Here is a 19,742-nt window from a genome sequence, read left to right as displayed (position 1 = left end):
ACATATTGCAAAAGTGTTGTAAAAATTGAAAGCCTTCTTCAAAAATTTGAAATAAAAGTGGATAAGGAGAAAAATAGGATAAAAAAAAAAAATTGATGGTTTGAAATAGATTTGACTTTACCAAAAAATGATGTTGATTCTTCATCAAAAAGTTCCTTTTAATATTCATCAAAAGGTTCTTCTAATTTAGGTAACAAAATTTCAAAATATTTTAATTGTAACAATTTAGATACTCTGGCAGAAAGAAAATTTCCTATTCATATCAATCCTGTTTTTAATGATAATGGCAATAGTACAAATTGTTATTTTTCCATGGTATTGGTGTCTAGGATAGAATCTTAAATCACTGACACTACCAAACCAAGTATCACAACAAGTCTACTTTTCACAACAGAATATAAACAACAATAAATCTACTAGTGCACAAATTATACACAACTTTTTACAAATTATGTATAATAACCCAACTTCGTTATATTAATCAAACTAATAATACAACAGTATAGGGCTCACGTGCCAGGGATAATGACCCTCATACATCCACTAATACAAAGATAAACAACTAGGGCTTGGTGTCTGTCATGATGACCACCAATCTACCCTCATCAAGATTCTCTAACCATCTGGATGCCACGCGCTCTCTCAACTCCTCTCGAGCGTACCCTGAACACACTTTCCTAGTCCTTCGGCTCCCGATCTGCAGCACATGCCTTTATCAATGCACCAATTCCATCTAGCCACTGAATCTCGACTCTAATCTGCTCTCTAGTAGAACATTTGTCCCTCAACACATTAAGACTCCTATTGAGTTGTTCATAACTCCATTTGTGAAAGACTCTCGTCTTACCATTGTTTCTCTTCAGCTACTCAGGGACTTTAGCCCACTGTAGTCTTCCTATGTTGCTCCAATGAAGACTAAAATAGGGCACTGTAGGGTTGCCACATATCACTGCAAGATTTCCTTCTCCCACAATAAACATGGGATAGGAGGATTTCCCAACTTCTGTTGTAGATGTCCTTATCCATATGGCAAGTCTAGGGCTACTCAAACTACTCTTGGTTGATCAAATCCTTGAGTTCCTCTTCTGGAACTTCTAGCAGCCACCTTCATCCATCAGGGTGTTTCACTTAGGGCTTGAAGAAAGCCTCTACAATCCTTTGGGTTGTTCTTTAGGCTCCTCCAACTCTGCCTCACCTAGGCCCACACTTTTTCCAGTCTCACGATGCCCTCCAATAGACCACGAGCATCCAATATATGTTGTAGCATCTACTCACTAGTTATGGCATCCAACAGCTAGGATCATCCTTCCTTTTGGATGCTAACAGTATTCCTCAAACTATTTGATTCAAGGGCATCATCCTCTTTGCAAGCACGTCAACATTACATCTTTTTAGGGTTGTTTGTGTACTATTGTAGGGTATCGTTACTAGTTAGGGCTTATGTCTACCCTAATTCTCCTCTCAAAGACCCTATCTTAGTTGTAGATTACCTCTCCTTCCTTATTGCCTCAACTCAATGGTGCCCAGGGTTAGTTTGTACTTAATTATAGGCCTTTCAACCTCCTTCAAAAGGAGGGAATAGAACTTCGCTTGGTCTGCACCCTCCTTCAAAGTTGTGTCCACCTGAAACAGAGATAAATCATACTTTAACTCACCACAAACTTCCCAATCTGTCCTTCAACAACTGTGGCCTTATCTCCACAACAGACCTGAATTTTTTTCTCCCAAAATTAAGGTTTCGGCTCTCTTGAAGATGCCATATCTCAAGCATGGACCTCCGGCAAACACACTAGTCCCTCTACAGCCTTCAAACTTGTGGAAGATAAGCCACAACCCACCATAAAACAGCCCAAAATTTATCTACTAGACCTAGACCACATGCCTATAGGAACTCGGCTCCTAAATAGTCTAGAAGGAGGCACAAAATATGCCCTCCTTCACCTTTGTTACGCTCCTCTCTGTTGCATCCAAAACAAAAATCTTTTCTTAGATGTGTTGCTCCATGGATGTGTTAAAATGCCTCCATCTCACCTTGTATTTATACCAAACACAAGGGCTCCAATGAACAACCTTCTATGGGCTTTCGAACCTATATAGGGCCTCTTTAAGGCTAGCCAACCTTAACTCTTGTTATGCAAACCCAACCAATAACTTCAAAAATTAATATCTTAACTTATAGACCTCGGATTTGGATTATTTGCATTGCCTTTGGTTCCTCTCGGGGTCCTATATCATCACAAATAATCACATGCCAAAATATCCTCATGGTTTTGGCCCCAACACCTTTGCATGCATGATCATTCGCTCATGTTTACACTTAGCTTCGCCATGAATTCAGAACTTTTCATGTTTTCAGTCGCCCGTCAGCGAGTCTGGGCTGCCTTGGCCCAGATCTTGCCTTGCCTAACTAGAAATGAGCATTTCTAAGAGTGAAGGTTCTTCCTTCCCTCCAGAAACTGCGCAAATCTAGCTAGCACTAGCCTCCAAGCTTGCTTTGCGCAATTCTGAAAGGCAGTGCCCTGTTGGCTCCAGAAATTGCGCAATGTAGTTTGTGGGTTTGCATGTCATTGTTGACTGAAACTACGCATTGCGTAGTTTCATTCCTCAGCAGGCTAGGTTGGACTATGAATTGCGCATTTTTAGCAATCAGTCAGCCTCTTAACGGCCCAGACTGTGCCTTGTGCAGTTTTGGTAGTCAGTCTCCCAGCCTCCCAGTGAAAATTGTGCAATCTTCCGAGTCAGTCACCCAGGTACATTGCATGTCAGTCCTCAAAGTTGTTTTGGTTTTTAACTGATAGATTGCTTGCCATGAGTGTTGCTCTGTCTCCAAGTATCACAGGTGTTTGTTCACCTCTCAGCAATATAGGTACAATGTCCTCCAAGAGAGCAAGGTCAAAGGACTCCATTGAGAATGAAACTGGAGATGCAGTTGAGCAAGTGTTTATGAGCTTGTCCATCTATGAAGACACCAAGCCGTTCATAGACAAGGATATCAAGATGAAAGAGAACAGCACCATCCGCAGCAGTAGAGAGTAGTAGACCTACACATGACAAAGGCAAGAGAAAGGTTGTTGATATCGCAGAGGCATAGCAAAGTTGTAAGTTCAAAGCAACTCCACTTATGTTGAAAGCAGCTTTGGAGATTGAGGCTAAGAGGTGAGAGGGAGACAAGAGGATCGTGCACGGAAAGGAGAGAAACAGAAGATGGATGAAATAGAAAAGGAGTTGCAAGAGCTTAAGCAACAACTCAGGGAATAACAAGAGCTCCACAGAGGAGAGAAGGAAGCACATCAGAGACAAGTACATCAAGAGGTGTAGCATGAACAGATTAATGAAACTGCACCCATACAAGTCATAGACTCATCTGAGCAGCTGGCATAGATCAGATAGGGTGAGCAGTCACAGGGGCAGGACTTATCTCAAGAGATTGAATAGATGCCAGAGCAGATGGACACAGATATGGTCCAGCCAGAGTCAGATCAGGATATTGACCACATGCCTTGGAACCAAGAGGTCACCCCATCGACTTCACCACATCCAAGAGCAGAGCAAGTCCCAAGCGATCAAGGAGACACAAAAATACTTGAAGACAATCCAGAGGTAGAGATGCACAAAATATCTTTCGACGATTCACAACACAGAGTTGTGCAGTCGCAAAAAGTTCCCACTCTAGATGTTCATATATCTCCTACGCAATTTGAAGAACGAGTGATCATATCTGATGTGCACAAGCATCCAATAGCATTGGCTGATGCTACCAGAGCATATGTCAAAGCCACCAGCTCAAGTGTTTGATTCTTAATAGCTGAGAATGAGTGCATGGCTAAGGAGTTACAAGCAACCAAGCAGGGAGGAGAACAGGTTACATCATCCACCATATCAGAGTTGAAGATAGCTATACTAGATGAAGTATCATCCCTCGAGGCATTCATGTGGATGTTATATTCTAGATTTATCATCGTGCATAAGTCAATTGTCCATCTGAATATTTGACAGCAGCGCTATGCTAGGAGACCATGCATCTTGTCAAATCTTCATACTGTTGTCGATGGCATGCAAACATGGACAATGAGGTACAAAGGAGCCCCACTACACTTGCCAAAGATGATGAAGCCAAAGGTGGTAGAGTTGAAGGCACACATCCGGAGTCAGATCCAGAACTATGAGGAAATCTCACAGCTCATCACTAGTTTGCAGGCTTCAATGCACGAGTGTTCGAAAGCATGGATGTCATTGTGTGCACGCACAAAGGACCAAGTCCGATTGGAGCTTGACATGTACTTTGATGAGTTGATGAGCATAGCCACCAACACATACTTGGAGATCAACGCAGACACTATGCATCAGTATGTTGTTGGTCCAACTGCACTCAATACTATGATGTGCATGTTATTAGGCGAGTTGGATGGAGGTGCCAAATCAGTATACCCAGATGCAATGGAGGCAAGAGTTCATTTTTAGTAGGATGTCACCATTGAGCATGCGAACACCATCACAGACTACAAATCCTGGCATCAGTTCACCACTGTCGATCATCGTGAGGATGTAGAAGAGTTGGTCTTTCCACAGTTGTCTGAGTCTTAGTAATGTATTGCATGGCTTACTGAAGCCTATTTTGTCTCACATGGGTACATGTGCAGATTGTAATGTAACATCTTGTAAAATTAAAATACCAAGTGTCGATAGTAGATTGTAACATTCATGTAGGAGTTGAAGAGTCATGAGGGTAGGTGAAGAGTCACAAAGGGGAATGTCAAGGGTCACCCCACCTTTTGCTATTTATAGAACCTCATAACTCATTGTACAGGATTTTGGGAGCCAAGTTTCCTGTAGGTGCATCTTAGAGAAAGCTAGGAGTGTATTGTAATGATCCTTGGCTTCTCCACAGTGCAGAGCTAGTATATCTCTTTGGAGGACCAGTCGGCAGTGATTGTAACGTTCCGTTCTTGGGACTAGTTGTTAGTCATAGTTGTATGTATGTTTGGATCTTTCACTTTCTAAAAAATTTCATGCATATGTTGTTATTGTATTTCATCTAGCTTGGTTACTCTAATGATATATGTAGTTGTTGTTTACACATGTATGTATGGATTTTTCTATATATGTTTGTATGAATCTTATTGAGATGTGTTGTTGGTTTAACCATCACTTTGGATCGTTGGCTAACCTTCTTTATAGCTTTTGATGTATCTCGCTCATGTGTTCCCTTCCAAGCTGCATGTTGTCACAAGTTTCCAAGGGACACACTCATACCTCGTTTCGTGTGTTAGACCCATTCATGCACCTTTCTTGACTTATTGTGCATGTTGTTATCACTGAAAATATTTCAAAGGAAAAGGAGAGCAAAAATCTTCATCAAATTCAAGCAAGGAAGCTCCTCAATTAAGCAAGGTATTTTCTTCCAAGTTGTTTTGTCTAAAGAAATTTCAAAGGAGAAAATGTCAAAAGAAAGGAAAATATCATCATCAGTACAACCATCACCAATGTACAAGAATGACAGAAACAAGGCAGCCAGCAGTCAAGAAGAAAGACAGAGCTTTGAGGAGGATAAGGAGAAATTTTGAAACTAGCTACGAATCCATGTTTTCGTAGCGCAGACAGTGTAAAAATCCTGTTTTGCGCTACGAAATCAGTGTTTTCGCAGCACGCTGCGAAACCCCTGTAGCAGCCTGTTTCAGCTGAAGAAACTCTGTTTTCTGCTTTTACTAGTCAATTTCTAAAAGCTTTCCTGAGCAGATGAGAACTTAATTTTTCAAACTGAAAGAGGCATTTCTTCCTAACATGCTGCACTACAAAAACCTCTTTCCGTTTCTTCAAATTCGTTCTGAGGTGGGAGTAATTTATGGTTAAACTTGCGCTACGAAACTGCAGAAAGTCAAGCTTTGTCTACTGGTTTTAGTAGTGTTTTTAAAAATCCGTTTCTGGTCACATGAAAGGCTATCTTTGAATTCTGAAGGAGGTTTCTCTTCATAACATGTCCAGATACAATAACCTATCTCACTTTATTCGTATGTGTTTTCAGTTAGGATATAAGAAGCTTTCATTGAGACCCTAATTTCAGAAAACGGATTTTTCCCTGTTTGCCACATGTTTTTCAAGGACAGGTTCTGGACAGCTGGAGAAATAGTTTAAAAAAACAGGAGAGGTTTTTGTTCTAGACATCATGGGCTACAAAAACCTCCTTCAGTTCCGTAAAATGTGTCATGGATGAAGAGATAAAGGCTCTGAAATTTTCAAGGATCTAACCCTAAAAACAGGGAAACATGTTCCCTAAATTCTAGGGTTTCTCATCAGCAGTTGGGTGACCACGTGGGAGGCTTCATCAAATTCGACCTCATGGAGTATTAGGTGTCAAAGAATGCTTCAAATTTTTAGATAAGTTTGTTGTAATCATAATAAGGAGTTACACTCCTAGTTGTATTAGGTCTCTAGGACTACTAGTTAGGTGTCAAATACATTTAATGGTTTGTTTTATGGTTAGAATAGGTGTCACTGATGGCAAATTCGAATTCTCTTGAGGAGGGATGATGGAATCCTAATTGTAAATGCTTTATATAGAGCAATAGGTCGAATTAGCAAGGGGTTGGAGACTTTTTGGCTCAATTGCTGCTCTATGTGCAGACTGTGTATATTTTTAACCTAATGCAGAATTTCTACTTAGACAACTCAAGATTCATGAAGAGTTCTTGTATGTTCTTGTTTTGATGGCATCTTCCAATACTTACATTGCAGTGAGGTTTACTTATGATACTCAGAATTCATCAATGATGCTCTGACTTCCTTCATAGATAAACTAATTGTGTTTCACTGTTTTATATTTGCATTTCTGCACTTGAACTCTATAATGCCTTGACTTCCATGCTAGGTAGAATGTTTTGGCTTCACTACTCAGGATTCAAAGAGGGTTTTTAATGTCCTATTGTCTCATGGATTTACTCTTTCACTTACTTGCAGTGGTATGAATACATGTTACTTAGAATTCATCAATGATGCTCTAACTTCCTTCATGTATTTATAAACTGTGTTTCCTTGCATTGTATCTTTGTTTTGTTGATGTATAAAAACTCTCTATGCCCTGACTTCATGTTAAAGCTGATCTTGCTGTGGTACTGAACATACTTTGACTCCATAGCCCAATGGTAGCCAACCTTCATCTTTCAACCTATAAACATATACAATCACAAACTATAGAGTTAGCCATCTATCTTATTCTTTAATCAAAATCTTTAACCCTTTGAGAGAGCCCTCTCAGGCTGAGGAGGCTAAGCCTCAGCCAAAAGTTTGGTTTGAAATAGTTACTCAAAGTCTTCCTGATCAACAGCCTATCAGGGGCATGATTTTGTGATAACATTTTGGTGCGTCTGCCGGGAGCCTGAAGTCTATTCATTCCCGAAATCAATGGTTGAACTTCTGAAGGTAGCAGGAGCTCAGACATCTTTGAGGCTGCAAAACTACCTTGGCGACTCCACACATTGAATAAGAAATTGTAAGGTGACTCCACTGCTAGAAGATCAGTAGCTTGATGAAGTTTCAAAATGAGTTCCACTGCAAGAATGAATGCCAGGTATGCTCCTATGAATCGGTCTCATATCCCTGGTTTTCCAAATCCTATGCCAAAGGTTGATTGGTTAGAGGATCTTCCGATATTCAAAGATGAAAAGAAAGACAATGCTGCTCTTCATTTGGTTAGGTTTCATATGCATGTACGCAGTCTTAAGGTTCACTTTCCTGAGGATTGTCTCATGAGGATGTTTATGGCCACTTTAGAAGGAAAAGCATGGTCTTGGTATAAAAGTTTGGAAAATGGTTCATTATCTTCTCTTGCTGATTTCCATAATGTGTTCTATGACATGTACAAAGAGTGTCATCCTTCCTTATTGTTGCTCAAAGATTGTTGTAGACATTCTTTAAATCTCATTCAGTACTTGGAGGATTGTTATGATGATGATGAGTTTATGGATGAAGAAATTTTAGAGGCTCTTCATAACAATGCATTTCAGCACCAAGAAGAAAGTACAACATCTCATGAAATGCAGCATGAAGATCAGCAGGGGTTTACTTATGAAAACCATGTTCAATCCTCTCATATTGATGTAGAGATGCAGCAGACTTGTCAGTCTTCGGATCATTATCAAAATGAACATGATTACAAACACCAAGAAGAAATGTTGGAAGAAATTTTTTATGACCCTCAGGCAGAGGAAAAGATTGTTCATTTTTGTAATTTCTTGCAGCAGCTTACACCAAAGAATGATGATAATAATGAGGAAAATTTCATTGTTTGTTGGAATGATTCAGAAAAGCAGTTGGATAGCTTGTCAAATAGCAAATTGGATAGCACATCAAAGGGGTTTTGTGTGGCTAAGGATCAGTTGTCTAAAGAGATAGAATGTTATGATGATTATCAAACTAACCATGTGTTTTTTGACCCTATAGCTGACTACATGGAAAAGATTTACTGTTCAGGCTTCCAATTATATGTTCATCTTGAAGAACAGTTGCACCTCATGCTTCCTTGGTTATTTCAGTATCTGGTTTATTTATACTTCAAGCACAGTAAGGAGATCCAAGTTTCAGATCAGATTGATGACTGGATTTATTGGAAGTTTCATGTTCCTTGAGCTACAAGTGGAGCTTGTAGCTGATAGGGTAGGTAGGTAGGAAAGTGCAAATAAGCTCAAGGTGACTGAGCATTTTTATTTTTCAATAGATATAGACTTCTTTCTCCTACAATGATCATCAAGCTTAAGCCAGAGGTGAAGGCCCAAGGAACTTAAAGAAGATGTTTGTCAAATAAATTTTTGTTCATGATAAGCGGATAAGGCACTGGAACTGCAGGTTCTTAGTGTACCACAAGGGCACACTATCCCAAGTGGAGCCACTGTTATCACTGAAAATATTTCAAAGGAAAAGGAGAGCAGAAATCTTCATCAAATTCAAGCAAGGAAGCTCCCCAATTAAGCAAGGTATTTTCTTCCAAGTTGTTTTGTCTAAAGAAATTTCAAAGGAGAAAATGTCAAAAGAAAGGAAAATATCATCATCAGTACAACCATCACCAATGTACAAGAATGACAGAAACAAGGCAGCCAGCAGTCAAGAAGAAAGACAGAGCTTTGAGGAGGATAAGGAGAAATTTTGAAACTAGCTACGAATCCACGTTTTCGTAGCGCAGACAGTGTAAAAATCCTGTTTTGCGCTATGAAATCAGTGTTTTCGCAGCGCGCTGCGAAACCCCTGTAGCAGCCTGTTTCAGCTGAAGAAACTATGTTTTCTGCTTTTACTAGTCAATTTCTAAAAGCTTTCCTGAGCAGCTGAGAACTTAATTTTGTAAAATGAAAGAGGCTTTTCTTCCTAACATGATGCACTACAAAAACCTTTTTCCGTTTCTTCAAATTCGTTCTGAGGTGGGAGTAATTTATGGTTAAACTTGCGCTACGAAACTGCAGAAAGTCAAGCTTTGTCTACTGGTTTTAGTAGTTTTTTTAAAAATCAGTTTCTGGTCACATGAAAGGCTATCTTTGAATTCTGAAGGAGGTTTCTCTTCATAACACGTCCAGCTACAATAACCTATCTCACTTTATTCGTATGTGTTTTCAGTTGGGAGATAAGAAGCTTTCATTGAGACCCTAATTTCAGAAAACGGATTTTTCCCTGTTTGCCACGTGTTTTTCAAGGACAGGTTCTGGACAGCTGGATAAATATTTTAAAAAACCAGGAGAGGTTTTTGTTCTAGACATCATGGGATACAAAAACCTCCTTCAGTTTCGTAAAATGTGTCATGGATGAAGAGATAAAGGCTCTGCAATTTTCAAGGATCTAACCCTAAAAACAGGGAAACATGTTCCCTAAATTCTAGGGTTTCTCATCAGCAGTTGGGTGACCACGTGGGAGGCTTCATCAAATTCGACCTCATGGAGTATTAGGTGTCAAATAATTCTTCAAATGTTTAGATAAGTTTGTTGTAATAATAATAAGGAGTTACACTCCTAGTTGTATTAGGTCTCTAGGACTACTAGTTAGGTGTCAAATACATTTAATGGTTTGTTTTATGGTTAGAATAGGTGTCACTGATGGCAAATTCGAATTCTCTTGAGGAGGGATGATGGAATCCTAATTTTAAATGCTTTATATATAGCAAGAGGTCGAATTAGCAAGGGGTTGGAGACTTTTTGGCTCAATTGCTGCTCTATGTGCAGACTGTGTATATTTTTAACCTAATGCAGAATTTCTACTTAGACAACTCAAGATTCATGAAGAGTTCTTGTATGTTCTTGTTTTGATGGCATCTTCCAATACTTACATTGCAGTGAGGTTTACTTATGATACTCAGAATTCATCAATGATGCTCTGACTTCCTTCATAGATAAACTAATTGTGTTTCACTGTTTTATATTTGCATTTCTGCACTTGAACTCTATAATGCCTTGACTTCCATGCTAGGTAGAATGTTTTGGCTTCACTACTCAGGATTCAAAGAGGGTTTTTAATGTCCTATTGTCTCATGGCTTTCCTCTTTCACTTACTTGCAGTGGTATGAATACATGTTACTTAGAATTCATCAATGATGCTCTAACTTCCTTCATGTATTTATAAACTGTGTTTCCTTGCATTGTATCTTTGTTTTGTTGATGTATAAAAACTCTCTATGCCCTGACTTCATGTTAAAGCTGATCTTGCTGTGGTACTGAACATACTTTGACTCCATAGCCCAATGGTAGCCAACCTTCATCTTTCAACCTATAAACATATACAATCACAAACTATAGAGTTAGCCATCTATCTTATTTTTTAATCAAAATCTTTAACCCTTTGAGAGAGCCCTCTCAGGCTGAGGAGGCTAAGCCTCAGCCAAAAGTTTGGTTTGAAATAGTTACTCAAAGTCTTCCTGATCAACAACCTATCAGGGGCATGATTTTGTGATAACACATGTCACACCCTTTCTACCAATAGGGACATCTTACTCACCTCTGCGCACAACCGCGCTCAAGGCGATATTGTAATACCCCACTACTAGGACTCCTACACCAAACGGTCTGAGGTCTAGTTGGGGCTTCTTACCGGGAAGATCCCTTGACATGTTGGCGGGTCCAACACCGTCAACGGGATGATATAAATGTTTTTTTATTTTATATGAAATTTGTGATTGGTTGGATGAAGGCATGGAACTAATTGCTATTACCAGCATTCTGATGATTAGCATGCTTGTGAAATGAAAGGTTCAGTGACTAACTTAATATTTTAATGCACATTGTTTATGCAAAGGATGGATTATGACATGTGTGTACTATTCCAAACATGACATATGTAAAGGTTTAATGTGAAGTTTTTGTGATCAAAATCACAAAGCAATGACAGTTATGACTTAACTGGTATCAATACATAATGGGAGACCAATTTTGTGAGTCATTGTCATCATTGTAGCCATTTATATGTTATTTTTAATGTTGGTGATTTGTATGAAGGTTTCATTTGCATCATGGGTATGCTTTGAGCCACACTCAGACCCAAGGAAAACTTGATAGGGCCTCAGGAAATCCTGTAAGGGATTTTTATTTTGGCTAAATAAGTCATTGAATATATAAATATAAATATAAATAAATAAATAAATATATATATATATATATATATATATATATATATATATATATATATATATATATATGAAAGAAATTTGTAAATGGGCATTGTATATGGAGAGAATGGGAGGGGAATATCCCCTTTGCCTGACATGAAATTTCAAGTCGCACCACACCTCCCTTGCAAAGTAGTATACATCAATCACTTTGGGGATGAACACTATTGATAGAGGGAACAAATGAAGATTTCCTCATCACTTATCAAGAAGATTCATGTCACATTGCACCTACTTGAGCAAGTAGTAGGTATGGATGATTTGGGGCATGGGTGATATTGATAGATCATGCGAAACATGAAACAATCCCATTACTTGACATGAAAGTTCACATTGCATTGTGCCAAGTTGGCACGAGCCCTAATATAAGATGGCATTGTTGGCACAATGAAAAGATAGGAATATTTATGTCTCGAGGAACATAAAATTTTAGTGGTGCGTAATGAATAATTCATGCCTTGCACACAAAAATTGATATAACGTAAAAATGTGGTTTTGCACAAAGGGGCTTGGCCCTGTGGGACCCCCTAGCATAGGTTGAGGTGGCAGGTACCAAGTAGGCTGGGTAGGATCATGTGGACGTCGCAAGGGAAAGTGACATGGACATATATTAACATGGAACCTACATATAATGACATATATTAGGTAGAATCAGTCCTATTGGATGGCCAAAGAGTCAATTTTTAGATGACACATGGCCTTGTTAGAGCAATCCAGGGGGCAAGGTGACATGACCCTGACATCAATAGGAAGCATAGGAGACAAGTGATGTGGATTTGGATGACATGGATGCTAGGTGATGCCATGGGTTATGAGATGTCAGGGGTAAAAAAGGGTGTGATGTCAAATTTTTGGTGTTAAGGGATGGGAAGGTTCCCGTTAGTGCCTTTCTTCTAGCACCTTGTAAAGAGAACTAAACAAAAACCCTCTAGCAGATAACATGAAATTAATCATCACGTCACAAAGGTTTGAACAAGATATTTCCAAAGGTATGGCATGGTGGAAGTCATGTTAGATTTTGAGCAACATGGCAGAGCGACGTATGCTACTTGGCATTGCCATGTGGTCATGCTTGTTAATGTGGTAAGGTTTAATAAATGCATCATCAAATGGGCGTAAATTTCGATCCAAGAATCAGATTGAGATAAAAACTACATCATCGGAGAACTCTTGATGAGCGAAATGTGATGGTGGAATTTTTTTTGAATTTCAACGAGGTTGGAAAAAAAAGAGGATTTTTGTGACCCAATCTCTAGAACAAACCTTGAAGATCATTTTTTTTTTAAAGTAACACCTTCCATAACCCAAGAATAACCCAAGGGGGTGGGAGGGTGTGTTACAAGGGATACAACACATTGGACATAAGCATGGCATATATTTTCTATAACCCTTGATCACAACAAAGACCATATATATATAGTGTTCAAGTAAGAGTATAGTTATAAGGAAACCAAATCCCGAGTAGATATATAGAAAAAGTAGACGTTGACTAACCAAAAGTAAAAGTCCTTTACTAACAAGTGTTGTTACTAGGAAAACTCCTCTAACACAGGAGTCAAGCACTAAGTCAACTTTTAGAAGTGTGGGAGTTCCTAGGATTCCACCCAGGTGAGTTGTCCATGGGATTACAAATGGTACATGAGATAGATAATATCTCTCCTTTGAGGAATCCCTTGGATTTTATCACCTAGGGTGTGGCTCCTTTGTGAGGTCATTATAACTAGTCTCTTCCATATTTTCACTCAATTTTCACCCCTAATGAAGGCTTGTTTGGAAATCCCAATTATCATGAGAAAGTTGATTTATTTGTTGGTCCTTAGTTTGTCAAATTGGGGATTAATTTTATTATATTTTTTCACATAATAATACCTTATAGATAATTAGGCCATAACCCCTAACCCTTATGAACCTTAAAACTCATATCCTATAACCACTAACCCATAAAACATATAAACCATGTAACATATAAAATCTATAACCTTATCACTAGCATCCTTTACTCCTAACCAGAAATTGAACGTCACCAAAGGTGGCGTCGCCAAAAGTATAGGTGTTGTAGTGACATACAAATTCCATCACCAATAATGATTTATAATGACGGATAGTGATCGTCACCATTTCATATGAGAAATGGTGAGGGACCATAGCCTTCGTCACCAAAAACTGAACATCACCAAAGGTGGCATCGTCAAAAGTATAGGTGTTGTAGTGACATTCAAAGTTCATCACCAATAATGATTTATAATGATGGATCGCGACCGTCACCATTTCATATGAGCAATGGTGACGGACCATACCCTTGGTCACCAAAGGTGGCATTGCCAAAATTATAAGAGTTATGGTGAAATTCAAGGTCTATCATGAATATTGATTATAATGACGGATAGTGACCATCACCATTTCATATGAACAATAATGATTTATTATGATGGATCTTTAATGGCCATCACTATTGGTGCATATATATGGTGACGTTCATTGACCGTCACCAAAAGCCGCATTTCCAGAAGTATAGGTGTTGTGGTGACATTCAAGGTCCATCACGAATAATGACTATAATGACGGACAATGACCATCACCATTTCATGTTTTTGGTGAGGGTCGAAAAATGTCACCAAAGCTCATTTGTGATGGTCAAAAGAGCCTTTGTCACCAAAAATTGATCGTCGCCATTCCATATGGATGTCAAGGCACGATGGAATCGAACCACCAACCTCCTGCTTGTAAAGCAGGTGCTCTTCCATTGAGCTAGCACCCTTTAAAAATTTATACTTTTAAAAATTAGACCTTGAAACTTCATAAATTGTAAATTCTACAACTTTCAATAAATTAAAGTCTTGACAATATTTTAATAAACAATTAAAGCAGTATTGAAGCTACAGGTCCTTACCTAATGGTTATTGAAGTTATGAAAATGGGTGGAGGGAAAAATAGTAATGTATAAGAGAATCAATGTGTTGAGTTGAATACTCAATTAGAAGTGAAACTCTGAAGACATTTATAACCTATAAATGACCTATAACTAGAAAATGCACCAAATATTGCAAAGGAAATGTCATAAGTGGATAGCATATGGAAGAAGGGGAGGTAGGGACTTAGACCCTTGTACATCTTGGCATGCCTTAGCACTTGGCACATCTTAGCTTGTTTGACATGTCTTTGTACTACCTGGAACATGTTAGTATGCCCTAGCATTCCCTAACACACCTTGGCAGTCATGACCTCACAACTAGCATTACATTTTTCCATAACTTGGGAACCTTACATTCAATAGAACACCTTGGCACTCCCTAGCTTTCAAGCCCTCTGTTATCCTCCACAATGTCCCAAGCTGATGAGGAGATCGATGGAGGTAACCACAGACCAAGCTTTTAGTTTGGTAGATAGCCCTACCAAACCAGAGAGGGCTCTCTCTATGAAATCACAGCCAAGATATTACTAGAATGTAAAGGATTTTAGGCTAGATAGCTAGGCTCAAGTGAGTTTTTGGAAAATTTAGGGACTTGGAACTCTGTCCACCAGTGTCTTGTCTGGTAGGGATTTTGTCAAGGAGGCAGGGACTTGGAACTCTATCTAGGATAAAGCACCTAACATGCATGAAAGAAGCACCCTAGAATAGAGTACCTCCTACCTAGAAGATTGTCACATGCTTAAAATATAGAACCCTTCTCTATTGTGCACTTTTCTTAAAGATAAATCTATGCATAAAATAGTACTAATAAAAACACCTAAATTAAGAAAAGTGAGCATCTAAGTCAAACTATAAAATTATACTAAATATGGCTCTATATAAGTTTGGGAAACACTAGACTGGCATGCTTGCATACAACATCCATAAGATGCCTAAAATCTATGCGCTTCTTTCATTGTTGCTATACCCTCACAACAAAACTGGAACCTGTAGCATGTTCCCCAAGGCTATATGCATCTACTGAAGGTGTAGATTGAAAGGATCTGCTGAGTGAGGTACTATTGAAGGAGAAACACCTTCAAAACAACAGATAAAGTCTACTGTGAATTCAACCCATTTGTACACAAACCAAGGCTGCTACTGGGTACACTTCTCCGCTAAATGGAAACTACAATGTATTGTAGTGCTACTGAAGAAAAACCACCTTTAGTGCAAAACGGATAAAACTCTAATAGATATTGTCATTGTGGCCTCGGTTGTAGATCATCTCATCAATATAGGTAACAAATTCGATAATTGAAAAACCAAAAGGTGAGCTGCATAGATCATTTGAAATGACATATTTGGGCATACTTTATTATTGTTTAGGAGTTTTAGTATAGAAAATGCAAGGTACCTTGTTGCGTCTTTATGTCACAGACCAAGGATGCGAAGAAATAAATAAAATATTAAATAGAATGGTATAAGTTGAGTGCAGGTTCTTTTGAAACGGGAATGGAATTCTCCTTGTGCAGGTTCTAATCTAGTGGGTATAACTTTAAATAAGAATCTAATAGTTATGGGGTTGGAATTGTCTCACAATTCATGAAAAGTCCCAAATTTGTTCACTAGAAAGAAGCAGAGCGAGTCGTCAGGTTTATGGAAGGGAACACCCTATTCGCAAGAAGATAACTTGAAATTAGTCGAGCATATTATTTCTCGTCTTCTTGTACATGTGTGCTTTGAAAATATAACCACATCCAAAGACTCAATAACAGCTCTGGTAAATTTTACAGATGTGAAGCACTTCAATGCACTTTATTACATTGTTCAATGCATGAATTTCTTTTGAGGTTGTTGAATTCTGCAATAAGACATGGAAGTGTTCAGAGAATATGTCTAATGACAAGTTAATATTTTGATAATTTATACTAACAAGGGAGCATGAATCACACCAATAAGAATAAACATACCAATGAACCAACATGATCTCTTCTTGTTTTTTCTATTTCTTCTTATGCTTTCATTTGATGCTCGAGATATGCCTTCAACAAAGGCACAAGTGGAAATTTTTCTACAAGTCCAAATTTAAAGAAAAATCGTAAAGAATCCATTTTCCTTTGACTGCACAATATTTCCACAACATCTGCAAGAAACAATACCAAACATGCCATGCAGGACCACAATCAACCAATTAGAAGCCCATAAATTCTTGAAACAACTTGTATAAACCACAACTTTGTAAGAAATTTCAAAATAATTTAGAGCACAAGAGTTAGCAAGTTCAAGAAACCTTTCTGCTGAAGGCATATTAAGCATAATAATCATCTATTTCTGAAGAATTAAATCATCAGCCAACTAGTAAACAGACCTTTTTGTTGAAGGCATATTAAGCATAATAATCATCTATGTCTGAAGAATTAAATCATCAGCCAACTAGTAAACAAACCTTTCTATTGAAGGCATACTAACCATAATAATCATCTGTCAGAAGGATGAAATCATCAGAGAAGGAGTATTTCTACATAAAAATACACATCAACTTGTAAACAATTAAACAAGGACAGAAACCTTTTCAAGTAAAATCAGCCTCATGCTTGACAAGGAGTAGACTAACATTAATTTGATCTTAGGAATTAGATGCATAGTTTGAAAAACCATTTATGCGGATTTGGACAACTAGCCTTGAGTCATTGACATACCTTTAATAATGTCCTTTAATCCATCTATAAAGACTGCAACTTCAGTGACCCCTATCAATCTGTTTCTTAACATTAATAACTTTCAAAATTTTGTGACTTATCCTCTCGGATTTCAGATATATTTGCTTCATTTTTTTACTTGAGATATTCTTCTTTTGACACTCTGCCACATTGACAATTCCCGCTCTGTGAAATCGATTTATAAAAGTACCATGTGTGATAGAAATTTATTTGACTGTAAGGAGCTCAACTGGTTTGTTCCAAAGTGACACGTTGAGGATGTGAAGCTATTGTACATACATTTTGAAGTCACATTGTTATAGACATTTTTGGGCACTGCAACCCCAATCATACATGTCCATAAACCAAGGGCTCCTAAGTCCCTAAAAGTGTTGCTTCACACCCTAAAGGAACAAGGTCAGCTGATTATATCATCTCCCAAAAGTTCTCCACAGAAAGCTGCTCAAAACTGGGCAAAGGTGGACCATACAGACTGCCCAGTGCAAAGGGTGCGATGCATCTCACCTGCCCAGTGTAAAGGGTGTGATGCATACTGGAAAGCCCTTCTGTAGGGTGTAATGGGCAAGAGTAGACAAATGGCAGAGATAGTTTGCAAGGTGGATCATCATGGAATCTTCCAGAAACTTCTCTGTGACACTTGCCTCTCTGAATTCGCCCAGGGATGAGTAAGAGATCATCAATCTCCAAGTGGAATCAAGAACTATCAAAGAGAGGACATTAATAAAAATCCCAGAAGCTGACTCACCCCCTACAATCATCTATATATGGATCCCTCATCCCAGAGATCTAGAGGCTGGAATTTTGTATCTTGTAAAGAAGTGTTGTTGGTTTCTTGGTGGAATATCATAGTGTTGGGTGATCTAAGCTTTTCATGAGGTGAAGAAGGGCTTTCATGCTGGGAGGATGACACTTGGTCAGGACAATTGGTTGTAATCCTCTTTTCTATTCTTGATATTAATAAAGCTATTCAAGTTTTCCTCCACATTCTTTTATGTTTGATGATATATGCATTTGTGTGGTCAATATATATCTGGTCCTATATTGTTTATGATTGTAGATCTCTGTTCTTCGATAGTATTATGTTGCTTTGATTCCACAGGTGCTCTTTGAAGCTGGGTAGACGAAGGAAAAGTGGCAAGGATCTGTCAGAAGGGAGAGGAACCAAGCAAGGAACCAAGTGCAAGACTGAGGTTGGTGTCCTTCATTCCCCTCTTATCTACTTCTCATAAAGGAAAGCGAAAGTAGTTTTAGTTTGTTTTTTTCTAAGATAGCTACCAGTCTTAGTGGGACTAGCAACTCTGAGTGGACACTAGATTTCCCGCTAACAAAATGGCGACTCCACTGGGAGAGAATATATTGTTTTCTTGTCTATATTTGTTTGTTTTATAAACTTACAGACAAAGCCTAAAGTCAATCCAGCTAGCCTTCGAATTGCATCTGCTATGCAAGTGCAAAGTAGATCAATGTTGCTTCAGTCTATCTCCGGGTTTTGTTTATAAAATGAACAATCGATTTGCAAACCTTTTAATTGCCCTGGTGGTGGCTCTAGTAACCTCATTAGATCAACCCATGTGATTTATATTTACTGAATATCATTAGCTCGAACTAAATTCCTAAAATAAGCTGCAAACTGTGACCCGGAACCAAGTTGAAGTCTCTTCCCTGGACCATCGCACTTTCTCCTCATGTGAATCTGGATGCATCGCACCTCCCATATGTAGTAGGTGCGCTGCATCGCACTTTCCCTGTGTTGCAAGTGCGCTGATCAGACAAGACCTCTTCTGCCCTCAGATTTTGGTTTCTGTGTTCACTCTCTTCAACTTTATTCAGGAGTTTTGCTATCTGTGATCAGTATACCACTATAGAAACTCCCTTCTTTTGCATGATTCCGCGTCCATAGTACAAAGAATTGTGAATGTTTTTATGTATTGTGCGCCATTTGCAGTTCTCTTTTACAAAAAAGTAACATAATCAAACTGTCGTCTTTTGATTTGAAAGTGTCGCAAGTGTCATTTTCAGTCAAAGAAAGAATTCTATTGTTCTTGACGGTCAATTATACAGTTACTCTTGTATTTGATTTGAATTAGTAGTTTTTCAAGTGTCAAAAGCAGTTTTCAATTCAAAATAGCAAAGTTTCGTCATTATCTTCCTTTCGTTTTTGAAGAGAAATTTGTTAGTACTGTCGCTTTGGAAAGATAATTCAGATTTGTACTTAGCATTCTTCTTGTCATTCACACATTAAGAAAGCTGAAAACAAATACATGCATATGAATTTGCATTTAGACTGCTTATTGGTTTGATTTAGGACAGTGCATCTAGTGTGTGATCTCTGATCTATGTTGAAATAATATCATCTCTCTTCCTTTAGTAGCTAGGATTTTCATTGCAAAAAGAAGATTAAACGATTGTCTATCATCTTAGATTGCATTTTAGGAATTGCATATCTACATCACCCGGTGAACCTGAAAGGAAAATTTCTTAAGAAAGATCAACTGTA

Source organism: Pinus tabuliformis, chromosome 5_2 (genome assembly GCF_031772625.1).
Source record: "Pinus tabuliformis cultivar Carrire ecotype Pingquan chromosome 5_2, CPIR1, whole genome shotgun sequence".
NCBI lineage: Eukaryota > Viridiplantae > Streptophyta > Pinopsida > Pinales > Pinaceae > Pinus > Pinus tabuliformis.
Note: the sequence above shows the minus strand (reverse complement) of the source record.